Source organism: Bubalus kerabau, chromosome 1, assembly GCF_029407905.1.
Source record: "Bubalus kerabau isolate K-KA32 ecotype Philippines breed swamp buffalo chromosome 1, PCC_UOA_SB_1v2, whole genome shotgun sequence".
NCBI classification, from domain to species: Eukaryota; Metazoa; Chordata; class Mammalia; order Artiodactyla; family Bovidae; genus Bubalus; species Bubalus kerabau.
The window spans coordinates 210,526,042-210,540,096 of NC_073624.1; the positions used below are offsets into that span (position 1 = coordinate 210,526,042).

The following is a 14,055-nucleotide window of genomic DNA, read 5'->3' on the forward strand; positions in this document are numbered from 1 at the left end:
ATGCCAGGCATGATCAGAAAAAAGAATACAATCAGTCACCTTGTCTGCTGTTTTGAGTTAATTTTCAATCCCAGATTTCACCCAGAGTGCTTTTGTTAGTTTATGCTTCCATTAAAAAACAACAGCCAAAAAAACATAGACATGCTTTTAAATGTCTTAAAACTTGGCAACCTAAGGAAATGGATCAATTCTTAAAAAAACATACAGATTACCATAAGTCACCTAGAAATAGATGATTTGAATGCCCATATACTATTAAATTAATCTAAAGTACTATTTGAAATTTAACCTAATCAAAATAAAGCTTTTCATCCTCTCCATATGAGCTTTCATAGAGCAAAAAAAAAAAAAAAAAAACACAAGTCACACAGAAAGAGAAATTATTTATACATGGCACATTTCGTAGAAGGCTAGAATAAATACTCTCAATCATAAGAGTAAAAACAAGGTGGCACGAGTGGTAAAGAACCCACTTGACAATGCAAGAGACATAAGATTGCTTGTTGCCTGGTTGAGAAGATTCCCCTAGAGCAGGGCATGTCAACCCACTCCAGTATTCTTGCCTGGAGAATCCCATGGACAGCAGAGCTTGCTAGGCTATGGTCCATAGGGTTGTAAAGAGTTGGACACAACTGAAGCTACTTGGCACACAGTCATGCCCAATTCATACATCTAGTGGAACACTACTCAAAAATACAAATCTCAATGAAGCTTGAGATTATCATGAGTGAAAAAAGGCAATCCCCTGTAGTTACATACTCTATGATTCTATTTATATAAATTATTGAAATTATATATAGATAGAATGGGTTTGAGAAAAGTTTCCTTTGGGTTTTTTCATATGATGGTATAAACAAACCCAAATGAACATTTTGGCCAACATTTTTGCTGAATAAATACAGATGCAATAGATATAGACATATAGATACATAGAAATGGGGAACATCTTAGTCTCTGGTAAGAATTAAGAAAGGAGTAAATATGGGCAGTGATGTGTGTCACCAAAAACTGGAAAAACAAGGATCTTTGCAGTGATTCAGTATTTTGGCTATATCTGGTCAATATACCAGTTATGTTATTGTACTTTGATTTTCTGAGATGTTACCATGAGAGCAACCTAAATTAAGGATGCAAGGGTTCTCTCTGGGACATTTCTGTATTATTTGTCTCAACAACATATGAAAATACAATGACCTCAAAATTAAAATTTGCCTTTATTTTAAAAAAGTAACATCAAGTGATTTTGCCATGTTTGTGTGTTTATATCCTAAAACTATCTTCTGACATAAGAAACACTAGTTTCTATTTTAACAGGAAGAACTTCAGGCTCAGAAACTAAACAAATTCTGTGATCATACTCATAGGAAATGAAGAAAGTGTGATTGAGCAGTTTTCTCTGAATGTCTAAGTTGTCCCTGATGCCAATGACCCTCCATGTATGAAGCATGATGGAGAGAGTAGAAAGAGAGGGAAACAGGTCCCAAGTCACCTGGAAAGTGAGCAGCCCACTTCCTCTGGCTCTTGGACTTTCTATAATCCTAGGTCCTATCCAAGCATTCAGCACAAGGCAGAAAAGGATTAGGGTCACAGTCATTTATTTTCAGTTTTTTTTGTAGTTGCTGCTGTTTGTTTGTTTGTTTGTTTGTTTTTTTCATTGCATTGGGATAGGAAGAAAGAAGTCATGAGCTTGTAGAACTGGGCTATTCTGTTGCCTATCCTTCTAATCAAATTGAGATCCAGTTCCAATTGTTAAGTTCTCTATCTGATTCAGTGTCAGAAAAAGTTGACCCCTGTTGCTGAGGGCCGGGGTGTGGTAGGAGAAATGCAGGAAATAGGCATGGACCTGACTATGGAAGGTTCATATTCCAGGGATCCAATCTGGGTACCTGAGGATTCTCCACATTCCTCTCTCCCTGTATCTCTTGTGTCTCCTGCATTGGCAGGTGGGTTCTTTACCTGGGAAACCCTTGGTAAGTTTAGCAGCTATTACCTTAGGTGTGATTGAATCAGACACACCCAATGTGCTCTCTTTTGATTGACTGAAGATACTCTAATTTAGTATTTTTATTCCAACTTAAAAAAAAAAAAACCCTTTAATGCAGTACATTAAATATCAGTAACCTCAGACATGCAGATTATAACACCCTTATGACAGAAAGTGAAGAAGAACTAAAGAGCCTCTTGATGAAAGTGAAAGAGGAGAGTGAAAAAGTTGGCTTAAAACTCAGCATTCAGAAAACAAAGATCGTGGCATCCGGTCCCATAGCAAATAGATGGAGAAATGGTGGAAACAGTGGCAGACTTTATTTTTTCGAGCTCCAAAATCACTGCAGATGGTGACTGCAGCCATGAAATTAAAAGACACTTGCTACTTGGAAGAAAAGCTATGACCAACCTAAACAGCATATTAAAAAGCAGAGACATTACTTTGCCAACAAAGGTCTGTCTAGTCAAGGCTATGGTTTTTCCAGTGGTCATGTATGGATGAGAGAATTGGACTATAAAAAAAGCTGAAAGCCAAAGAATTGATGCTTTTGAACTGTGGTGTTAGAGAAGACTCTTGAGAGTCCCTTGGACTGCAAGGAGATCCAACAAGTCCATCCTAAAAGAAATCAGTCCTGAATATTCATTGGAAGGACTGATGTTGAAGCTGAAACTCCAATACTTCGGCCACCTGATGTGAAGAGCTGACTCATTTGAAAAGACCCTGATGCTGCGAAAGATTGAAGGAAGGAAGAGAAGGGGACGACTGTTGGGGGCCAGCTTGAGGCACTCCACCCATGACAAAGGTCATGAGGAAGGAGGCTCGACATACGCAAAGGTGGGATCGAGCCTCAGGAGTCCCCCTGGAAATCCTCAAGCATCTACCCCCATAACCAGAGCCTGTCTACTTTACTACTTTGTGCTCTCACCTACACCTCTGACTTTATGGGTGCTGTCCCCCACCACCTCTTTCGGAAAAGGAGTTAACTTAGAGCTCCAGTTAATAATAATTCCTGGGTATGACAGGAGTGTTTCAACTTACAAACTCCTCTGAAGGTTCTCTAACCTGCCTGACAGGCTTGTCTGGCTACATGTGATTGCTCACAGCCTCCCAACCATGAGAGGCATGAGATGCTTTAAACCTTCTAAAAACAGGTTCTTTAGAGAAGTTAGAAAACTATTAGTATAAGTATAGTGGGCTGATTAGAAATTGTATTGGTGAAGGGTTTTTCATTTGTTGAGCCAATGCTTACTGCTAAGTCTCCACATCCCCTGCCCTTATACACATTAATGAATATATAGAAGAAATAAGTATTAACCTTTGATATAAATCACATTAGACCTTAGGCTAAGTAAATTCTGTCCTTAACTAAAACCCACTACACCCTCACCCTATAGGAATGTAACTTTATTTGGGTGGCGTCTGTTTCAAAAATAATCACCCCTGGAGAAATAAGTGTTTTGGTTGATTGCTGTCTCAAGGAGAGGGTCATAAATTGTCAGCAGGCCCCCTGGCCAGAAGATGATGTAACACTCCTAAGACCTCTGTATACATTTGTATGAAGCACCCGACTTTAATAAAAGTCAGGACTGCTGTCCCCACGTGACTTTTGTATAACATCTCAGTGTATAAAAGTAGACCATGGAAAATAAAGAATTGGGATCAGTTTCTCAAAATACTGGTCTCCCCATGTCACTCTCTCTCTCACTCTGGCTGAGTCTCCATCTGGAACACGGAACCCGCCATGCTTACTAATTATGCCTGGGCTTCTAAGATCCGACTGGGGAGGCCTCAGTGTCTCCTCTCCTTCGGGAGAATGGAAGGATGCCTGCGGCCTATGTAAGTAGTGCAAGCTTCTTGTCTTGAAGTTTTATTGGTCTCCCACATAAACCAAGCTACTCAGCCTCTTTTCTCCACTGATTTTTCCTACTGAGCTATCCTCATTCTATTACTCTTTATATTTTGATGAATATTTAAATAGTCGCCGATGCCGTCTCCCCTTTGAATACCCTGGATCAGCCGGGGCTGGACCCCAGCAGATGACAGAGGATGAGATGGTTGGATGGCATCACCGACTCAATGGGCATGAGTTTGAGTAAACTCTGGGAGTTGGTGATGGACAGGGAGTTCTGGCAAGCTGCAGTCCACGGGGTAGCAAAGAGTCAGACAGGACTGAGTGACTGAACTGAATGCAGTGCATGGAATGCAGACTGATTAGATAATTGGGATAGGATTAACTTGAGATTAATACTGGATTAACTCCAGTATTGATTCTAAAGATCTCTAGGCCTCTCAAAGGCAAAGTGAAAAGTTATGACATTCCCATAAATGAAAGACCCTACCCTCCATGAGTTGCAGTTAAGAAGTCAGGGAATTGCGTTTGGCATGAGGACTTCATGTGTCAAGTAGAGGGTGGTTTCAAGGGAGGGTTAGGGGAAGAGCCCAGATTTCAGATGGTGGGGATGGTCACAGATTGTAGAGATGCAAATGGAGTAATTCATGAAGTACTTAGTTTGAAAGAAGGGTTTAGGTAGGGGAGGAGAGGGATAAAGCTTTATATTCTTCTGTTATTTGGTCCTTTCCCATCACCCAGAAATGCTATTCATCAAACTGGAAAGACTCCTCACTCAGGTCACAGGGAGCCACTTGGGGCACTGGGTTTTCAACCTGAACTGACTTTGTACAGTTCTACATAAGTTCCTGGTCAGATCTACTCTCCCCAGGAGTCTACAAAGTCAGCAAAATCACAAATCCTTCTAAAGTGAATTCCACCTTGAATTATCTTCCCAGTCCTGATTCTACAGTGAATCATCTGGAAGCATTTTCAAGGCCAACGCACGAGATTCAGACTTCATTATTTTGGGCTGGGTCTCAGGCACTTTTGTTCGTGACAAGTTGCCTGAGTGATTCTTGTCTGCATCCTGGGTTGAGATCTGTTCCTTTAGAGAAACATCATAAACTTTGCCATGAGCTGTACCTGAGTACTAGGGCTTCCTAGTTCGATTCTAACCTCACTGTGCTCCAGATAAACTGGGATTTAACTGAGTCACACCCACCCAGGCTTCAGAATGAAATTACCTGGAAAAATTTAGGGCCCGCACATCAGATGTTCTGAAGGCCTCATGTGGTTCTAATGCCCAATCAGAGGAGAGTAGCTCCTCTTAAAAAGGATCCAATGGACAGAGTCTTTGATTTTGACTTGCCCTCCTGATTAAGGATGGTAGCTTTCATGGAATTTCTGTAGCATCAGGCAGAAAACTGAGGCTGATCTAGAAAAGATTTCTTGAGAGCCTAAGAGGGGCATGTGGATGTAACGGAAATGATTTTGGACAAAGTTAGGGGTGCCTGTCTTCCTAAAGATGAGAAAATATGGTTTTAAACCTTAGGGGAAATTTTCTAATTTAAGTTTTTTTTTTCCAATATTTTGTTGTAAAATATGAACTTATGAAGTTTCTTGGATGGATTTTTGATACAAGACCAATGGAGAAATTATTGGGAGGAATAGTAGTTGAAGTTGATGAAAGTGCAAAGTGATACTGGGCATTTTTGTGTGAAGAAAGACCTTCAAACATGACTGGATGAGCCATTGGTAGATTCTTCTGTGCTAAGGAATTTACTGGGAACTATCTTTTTTTTTTTTTTTTTTTCAAAAATAAAATTGAGTTTCTTCAGGTTTCTGAGTGACCTGGAAAGGAAAGTTTAAAAGAGAAATTTCCAGAAAGGAAAATTAAAGAGACTGAGTGTCATGAAACATGGGAGACAGCAAATGAGAAAGAGATGAGAGAGAGAATCCATGGCAATTTTTACCTCAGTGGTGTCATGAGAAGCTAAAGAAGTAGGTGAGAGAGAGGCCAGGAGAGGTGATGCAGGATGCAGTGATTCTCACTGGGTGGAGAAACCAAGTTACCAGACAGTTAGAGAAAAGGAAGAGGAGATAAATATCAGATTACAAGAGGGGCTACTCATAAACTTGGGATGAAGCTTTCCCCAGGCCCCCAATGTCCCACTACAGCTTAACATGAGCCCTGAAAGGGAGGTGCATTTCATTGTGACTTAGAACTGCTTGTATGTTCAAGGATATGAGCAGGCACTTGTAAACTAATAGAAAATTACCAATTTTAAATAACTTTTTAACAGCCACATGAAACGCAAATTAGGAAATTCACACAACCAATTTTTTTTAATTAAAGAGAATCTGGAAGGACTAGAGAGGGATGTGGATGTGATGGAGGTTTCAGTGGGTGTGTAGGGCTTCCAGGGTCCTGAATGGAAACAGTTGCCACAGAGAAGAAGTTAAAAAAGGAGGCAGAAATCATAGGTGTGGGTAGGATCCACACGTTTCTGTGGAGCCTGGGACTGGAATTTGAAGAGTTGTATCTGTATAATAGGGAGTCATTGCTGGTTCTTTAGTAACAAAAGTATTTTAGGGACAAATCAGGAAATATGTTAGGAACAGAGAATATAGTATGTTTGGGAGCAAATTTCTCACTATTAAACAAACTGTGAGGGGAGAGATGGGTGCAGAGTATAAGGTGGGAAGTCCAATAAAGGAGGTAATTTACATATTTCCAGGGGATGAACATCTGTTTTTTGTTTTGTTTTGTTTTAACTGAATGAAACAGGTTCACTAGCTGACTTGAAATAAAGCCAAGATGTTTTCAAACTGTGGTGCTGGAAAATACTCTTGAGAGTCACTTGGACAGCAAGGAGATCAAACTAGTCAATCCTAAAGAAAATCACCCTGAATATTCTTTGGAAGGACTGATGCTGAAGCTGAAGTTCCAATACTTTGGCACCTGATGTGAAGATCTGACTCATTGGAAAAGACCCTGATGCTGGGAAAGACTGAGGGCAGGAGGAGGAGAAGGGGCCAAGATGATGAGATGGTTGGATGGCATCACTGACTCAATGGACATGAGTTCAATCACACAACTGAGTGATTAAATAACACCTGATACTAGGTTGTGGTGAAGGAAAATGCCATGGTTTATTGCAGGACACCAAACAAGGAATTTGGGTGGCTAATGCTCAAAATACCCAACCTCCAGTATGGCCTTTTGGAAATTTTTCATTTTTTTTAACATTACCAAAATCAGTTTTTATAAAAGTGAACAAATCATACCCCCAATGTAATGAGGGAGGGATACCTTGGCTGGACTTGCTGGGCAATCTGCTGGGCAAACACCAGCAGAGTACCATTCACCCTCCCAATGACTGCATGGCAGGGAGAACCCTCCACAGTTATAAATGTTATTTTAGCAGAAGACAGACTTTACAGTGGAGAAGGAAATGGCAACCCACTCTTGTATTCTTGCCTGGAGAATCCCATGGACAAAGGAGCCTCGCAGGCTACAGTCCATGGGATCACAAAGCTCAGACAAGACTGAGCGACTAAAGAGAGAGAAAGAGAGAGAGACTTTGCAGATTTCAGTGCTTTTTGTGAACTGGTTATCTTCATTAAAGTTTTTCTCAGTAGCAAGGAACAAGATTTTTTTTTTTCTTCTGAAATCGTAGAATTGGATATAAATGTTGGCAGTAGATGCAGCAGCAGCAGACACAACAAATATACAATTTCTCAATTGAAAATGATTTCCCAACATTAACACTTTTCCTACAGACATTCAAAGTCTCTGAGGGGAGACCAAATCTCAGTCCTGTAATCCTGCACAATTACAGCTGGCCAACAAGAAAGGTGTTAGGTCATGTGTAAAAGGGATGAGGTGAGAGACAAGAAAGCAAAGGAAATCACTTTAATTTACACTTAAGGAGAACTTCAAGTAGAAGGAGTCCTCTACCTGGAATCCTCTGCCTGGGGCTCTGGGTCACAAGCTCCACCCCTTGTGCCAGCCTTCCTGCAGAGGGGAACAAGGTGCTGTGGCCAATGAAACCGGAGCTGGACTGCTTTCGCTCCACCGCTGGTCCTGTGTGCGAGGAGCTCAGGAAGGGTTTTCTCTTGTCCAGAAGGCTCTGAAAAACTGTGACTCTGCATACTTCCTACACAAAAGGAAGAAAGTAAATATCCACCTAGAAGTCATGTCTTCAGACTCCACTGCAAGGGGGTCATTTGCAAGTCTGCATCTTCTTTGGTTTGTAGAGCCTTCTGGGAAGCCACAAGTGACTGTGCATGGTGAGTGCATCCAGCTGAGGGGCATGGTTTTGGCTGGCATCAGGCTGAACTGCTTCTAGTCTGGCCTGTACTTGAACAACTTGTTGATCATCTTCTTGGTGATGCTCTTCGGCCAGGTGCCCGTCAGTTTGTAGATCTCCTCAGTGTCGGAATAGCAGCAGTGAAGTGCCTGGAAGTGGCAGCTGGCCTTGTGGAACGGGATGATGTAATGGTTGGCATCACACTTCTCCAGCTTTTCTAACACTGTATTTTTGTGAGAGTCATTCACTTTTCTGGACAGCAATGGGATAGAGTGTTGTGAATAACTGGTTTGTTGGGCTTGCTGTTAGGCTCCCTAAATAGCTTGGGGCCTGTGTACTTGCCACTAGGCCCAGGGAGGGTGCTGGGTTGATGTTTCCCAGTCTCTGTCGGTGCTCCTGCTGGAGTTGTGGTTCATCGTGGCAAAGCTTCCAGGGACTCGAGAGGGTGGGGAAGCATGCCTCCCAAATGCAGGCTCCAGGACTCTGTGATAGCTTCAGAGGACTAGGACAGGCTGGAGCCTAACTGAACTCAGCTCAGTTATTAGTGGGGAAGGCACTTTTGGGTCCCTAGTCACTGTTTGGCTGATCCTAGAGGAGGATGGATTTGGGTTGGGGTTCCTTGTACCTGGACTTGGACTTGCCCAGCCTCTGCTACTCCAGGATCTGCTGTTGCTTCCTCCATAGGGACTCCTGTTTAATCAGCTCCTGTTGTACCTTATCCCTGTCCCAGATCCAGTCCTTCTCCTCTTTCTCCTCCAGGATCTGGTCCTCCTCTTCCACCTGGTGGATCCAGTCTTCCTCCACATTATTCCAGTACTGCTTGTCTCTTGAGTTTGACCTCTGCCTGCAGCTTCTGCTTCCCCAAGTGGGCCTGCTGATGCTGCTTCAGGAGGAAGACCATCTACTTGGCAGGTTCCTCTATCCACCTTCTGTTCTTCCTTGAAGAGGAAGCTGACTCCCTGGCTTCTGGTCACACTGCTGCTTTGGTTTCCGCATCCAGTCAGGGCCCGTCAGGTCCGAGAGGTCTACATTGATGAGGTTGGCCTTGCTGCCCTGGGGCTGATCCAACCATATGTTTTTCTTTTCAGGGATAGGTTTTTAAAGCCAGTGAGTGAGAGTGGTTTGGGGGTACCTGGGTAGTTCATGGATATTTTTCTGATTAGTTGGTTGTGAAGTAACCAGCAGTTAATAACCTCAACATTCTGGTTCCAAATGGTCTAGGGTTTATGTACTTGTGGGCAGCATACAGATAATCAATTTCCCTTGGATGGGAAAGGGGGTTGATTTCAGTATCTGCAAAAGAACTTAAAGGACATGGCTTAGAATATTGTCTATAGCTCTTGAGGTCGAACTAAAGGTTCTTGACTTTGTTTAATGGCTAAACTATTATTTTGTCTTGCTTGACTCTTTTCATTTCTTTCTGTATTCTCTCACTTCTGAATAAATGTATTATTTGAAATTCATGGAAGGCCTAGGAAGCTAAATGTTTTCTACAGATAATATGCAGATGGAGGACATGGTGGGGGTGCTCTACTGTCCTGGAAAGGGCCCATAGGGTCCTGCTTGGTTACAGTCTTAGGGCCTAGTGACCCTGAGCACCGAAGCTGAGCCCAGTGCCTAGGTACAGGCCAGTACCCACAGTGGGCACTGAGTATCAAGGCCCTGGTTTTGAATGAATGTACTGAGCCTCAGCACTCCAACTTGCTCTGTGATATTGTTCACATCTTACGTTCTCTTTGAATCCTTATATATTCCTCTGCAATGTGTGGTGGATAGAGGGCTTATGTCTTACAAGTGATTGAGTCAGGTTGATCCAGCACATTATCCTTTTGGTTTACTGATTACATCTACCAGATCCCTTCAGATCAGATCAGATCAGATCAGTCGCTCAGTTGTGTCCGACTCTTTGCGACCCCATGAATCACAGCACGCCAGGCCTCCCTGTGCATCACCAACTCCCAGAGTTCACTGAGACTCACATCCAACGAGTTGGTGATGCCATCCAGCCATCTTATCCTCTGTTTTCCCCTTCTCCTCTTGCCCCCAATCCCTCCCAGCATCAGAGTCTTCCAATGAGTCAGCTCTTCGCATGAGGTGGCCAAAGTACTGGAGTTTCAGCTTCAGCATCAGTCCTTCCAAAGAAATCCCGGGGCTGATCTCCTTCAGAATGGACTGGTTGGATCTCCTTGCAGTCCAAGGGACTCTCAAGAGTCTTCTCCAACACCACAGTTCAAAAGCATCAATTCTTTGGCGCTCAGCCTTCTTCACAGTCCAACTCTCACATCCATATATGACCACAGGAAAAACCATAGCCTTGACTAGATGAACCTTTGTTGGCAAAGTAATGTCTATGCTTTTGAATATACTATCTAGGTTGGTCATAACTTTCCTTCCAAGGAGTAAGCGCCTTTTAATTTCATGGCTGCAGTCACCATCTGCAGTGATTTTGGAGCCCAGAAAAATAAAGTCTGACACTGTTTCCACTTTTTCCCCATCTATTTGCCATAAAGTGATGGGATCGGATGCCATGATCTTCGTTTTCTGAATGTTGAGCTTTAAGCCAATTTTTTCACTCTCCACTTTTACTTTCATCAAGAGGCTTTTTAGTTCCTCTTCACTTTCTGCCATAAGGGTGGTGTCATCTGCATATCTGAGGTTATTGATATTTCTCCCAGCAATCTTGATTCCAGCTTGTGTTTCTTCCAGTTCAGTATTTCTCATGATGTACTCTGCATATAAGTTAAGTAAACAAGGTGACAATATACAGCCTTGAAGTACTCCTTTTCCTATTTGGAACCAGTCTGTTGTTCCATGTCCAGTTCTAACTGTTGCTTCCTGACCTGCATACAAATTTCTCAAGAGGCAGATCAGGTGGTCTGGTATTCCCATCTCTTGAAGAATTTTCCACAGTTTATTGTGATCCACACATCTCTTTAAGAATTTTCCACAGTTTATTGTGATCCACACAGTCAAAGGCTTTGGCATAGTCAATAAAGCAGAAATAGATGTTTTTCTGGAACTCTCTTGCTTTTTCTATGATCCAGCAGATGTTGGCAATCTGATCTCTGGTTCCTCTGCCTTTTCTAAAACCAGCTTGCACATCAGGAAGTTCATGGTTCACATATTGCTGAAGCCTGGCTTGAAGAATTTTGAGCATTTCTTTACTAGCGTGTGAGATGAGTGCAATTGTGCGGTAGTTTGAGCATTCTTTGGCATTGCTTTTCTTTGGGATTGGAATGAAAACTGACCTTTTCCAGTCCCGTGGCCACTGCTGAGTTTTCCAAATTTGCTGGCATATTGAGTGCAGCACTTTCACAGCATCATCTTTCAGGATTTGGAATAGCTCAACTGGAATTCCATTACCTCCACTAGCTTTGTTCGTAATGATGCTTTCTAAGACCCACTTGACTTCACATTCCAGAATGTCTGGCTCTAGGTCAGTGATCACACCATCATGATTATCTGGGTTGTGAAGATCTTTTTGTACAGCTCTTCTGTGTATTCTTGCCATCTCTTCTTAATATCTTCTGCTTCTGTTAGGTCCATACCATTTCTGTCCTTTATCGAGCCCATCTTTGCATGAAATGTTCCTTTGGTATCTCTGATTTTCTTTCTTTTTTTTTTAACCAGAGCAAGCATTTGTTTATTTGCTTTTTTAAAGACAGAGTAAATACTTTTATTTTTTTTTTAATCTTTTTAAAATAGACTTCACTTTTTAGGACCATTTTAGATTTATAGAAACACTGATCAGCTAGTTTGGAGAGTCTCCATAGGCCATCCCCATAGACATACACTCACACTGTTTTTCCATTAACATTTTACTCTGTCCATTTATTACAATTAATGAACCAATATTGATGTATTATTATGAACTGAAGTCTATAATTTACAATTAAGGTCACTCTTTGTAGAGTTCTATGGGGTTTGATACATATATAATATCATGTATTCACCATTATCATGTCATTCAGATTTCACTGCTCTAAGTTTCCACTACACTTCACTTATTTATTCTTCTAGCCTCCAATCCTTGCCCCAACCAAAACCTTGGCAATCGTTGAAACTTTAGCTGTCTCTAAAGCTTTGCCTTTTCCAGAATGTCATCTAGTCAGAATCATAGAGTATGTAGCATTTTCAGGCTGACTTCTTTCACTTAACAATATGAATTTAAGGTTCCTCCATGTCTTTTAATTGAATATGACTTTAAAAGTAGGACTATTTTTAGCTTTGTGAGGAACTGCCAAACTGTCTTGCAAAGTGGCTGTACTATTTTACATTCCCATTCTTGAAGAGATCTCTAGTCTTTCCCATTCTGTTGTTTTCCTCTATTTCTTTGCATTGATCGCTGAAGAAGGCTTTCTTATCTCTTATTGCTATTTTTTGGAACTCTGCATTCAGATGCTTATATCTTTCCTTTTCTCCTTTGCTTTTCACTTCTCTTCTTTTCACAGCTATTTGTAAGGCCTCCCCAGACAGCCATTTTGCTTTTTTGCATTTCTTTTCCATGGGGATGGTCTTTATCCCTGTCTCTTGTACAATGTCATGAACCTCATTCCATAGTTCATCAGACACTCTATCTATCAGATCTAGGCCCTTAAATCTATTTCTCACTTCCACTATATAATCATAAGGGATTTTATTTAGGTCATAGCTGAATGGTCTAGTGGTTTTCCCTACTTTCTTCTATTTAAGTCTGAATTTGGCAATAAGGAGCTCATGATCTGAGCCACAGTCAGTTCCTGGTCTTGTTTTTGCTGACTGTATAGAGCTTCTCCATCTTTGGGTGCAAAGAATATAATCAATCTGATTTCAGTGTTGACCATCTGGTGATGTCCATGTGTAGGGTCTTCTCTTGTGTTTTGGAAGAGGATGTTTCTCTTCACGCCCAAGGTAAGAGAAACCCAAGTAAGACAGATCCCTTCAGATCTCCCTAAACTATGGTTAGATAGAACATTTGGGAGGTGATGTGCTTGACTTCAAATAGAATTCTGATTCTATAGGATTCTAAGCCCTATATTCCCAACTGAAATATAAGTTGTCTCATCTCTACAAATATACAAACCTGATTCTTGAATTCTTTAACTTCAGAAAGAGCTGTGGTCAAACAGGAAGTGCTGAACCCCTGCCTCTAAAAAGATGTGGGATTAGCTGGTTTTCTTCTCTCTGGAATTAAAATAGATTCTAGCATTAAGGATCTTTCTCATGGACAACAGCGGTAGCATCTTCAGGGGCAACCCTGCTCATACAGTCCTTGTTAGTCACACCAAATCTCCTTACAGGGGCTTACTGGACAGAAGAGATTGCCCTGTTGGAAGAGCCCTTGGTCAAAGGATAATGGTGCTACAGTCCCAGGAAAATATGTCTATGTACAGGCCTGTCAGTGACTGATATGTAGGTAGATTGCCCCTGTAGTGATTCCTGGCTGTGTCCTTCTGCTTACAGTTTGGTAAATAAGTAGTGGTTCTGAACTAAAGCCAACAACAGCCACATATGTTCTTTTCTACCCAGGAGCAAGATAACAGACTCCTCTAGTGATCCATCAGCCAATCAAGAGCTCTCATCAAGCCTGTCTTCTCCATGGGAAAGCAACATTCTGCAAGGACCTGCAGTACTAATTTTTTGGGGGGGCCTTACTTTAGTCATTGTTAAAAAAAAATGAATTAATAAATCTGCATGGGTGTAAATGACAATCAATGTTGTTCAACAGGAGGATTTGTAAAATTAGGATCTACACAAAAGTAAAATAATGTTTATAAATTTGACACAGAGTGATTGTACAAGATTTCATTGAGTGAAGTTACATACACATTATATCTCTGCTATTTCTATTTTACTTTGAAATAACAAAGATTTCCAGCTTCGAATGAGTTGGTAAACTGTCATCTACAAATCAAACTGGATTTTTAAAAGTCTGTTAATCACAA

General features: G+C 41.4%; 1 long non-coding RNA gene across 1 annotated transcript; it reads left to right on the plus strand.

Annotated features, from left to right (window-relative positions):
- The first annotated feature begins 3,766 nt into the window (after positions 1-3,766).
- On the plus strand, positions 3,767-13,772 carry LOC129642167 (uncharacterized). The gene is made up of 3 exons (XR_008709557.1): positions 3,767-3,823; positions 13,411-13,522; positions 13,640-13,772. It is a non-coding gene; the product is annotated as an uncharacterized LOC129642167 (long non-coding RNA).
- Positions 13,773-14,055: the final 283 nt, after the last annotated feature.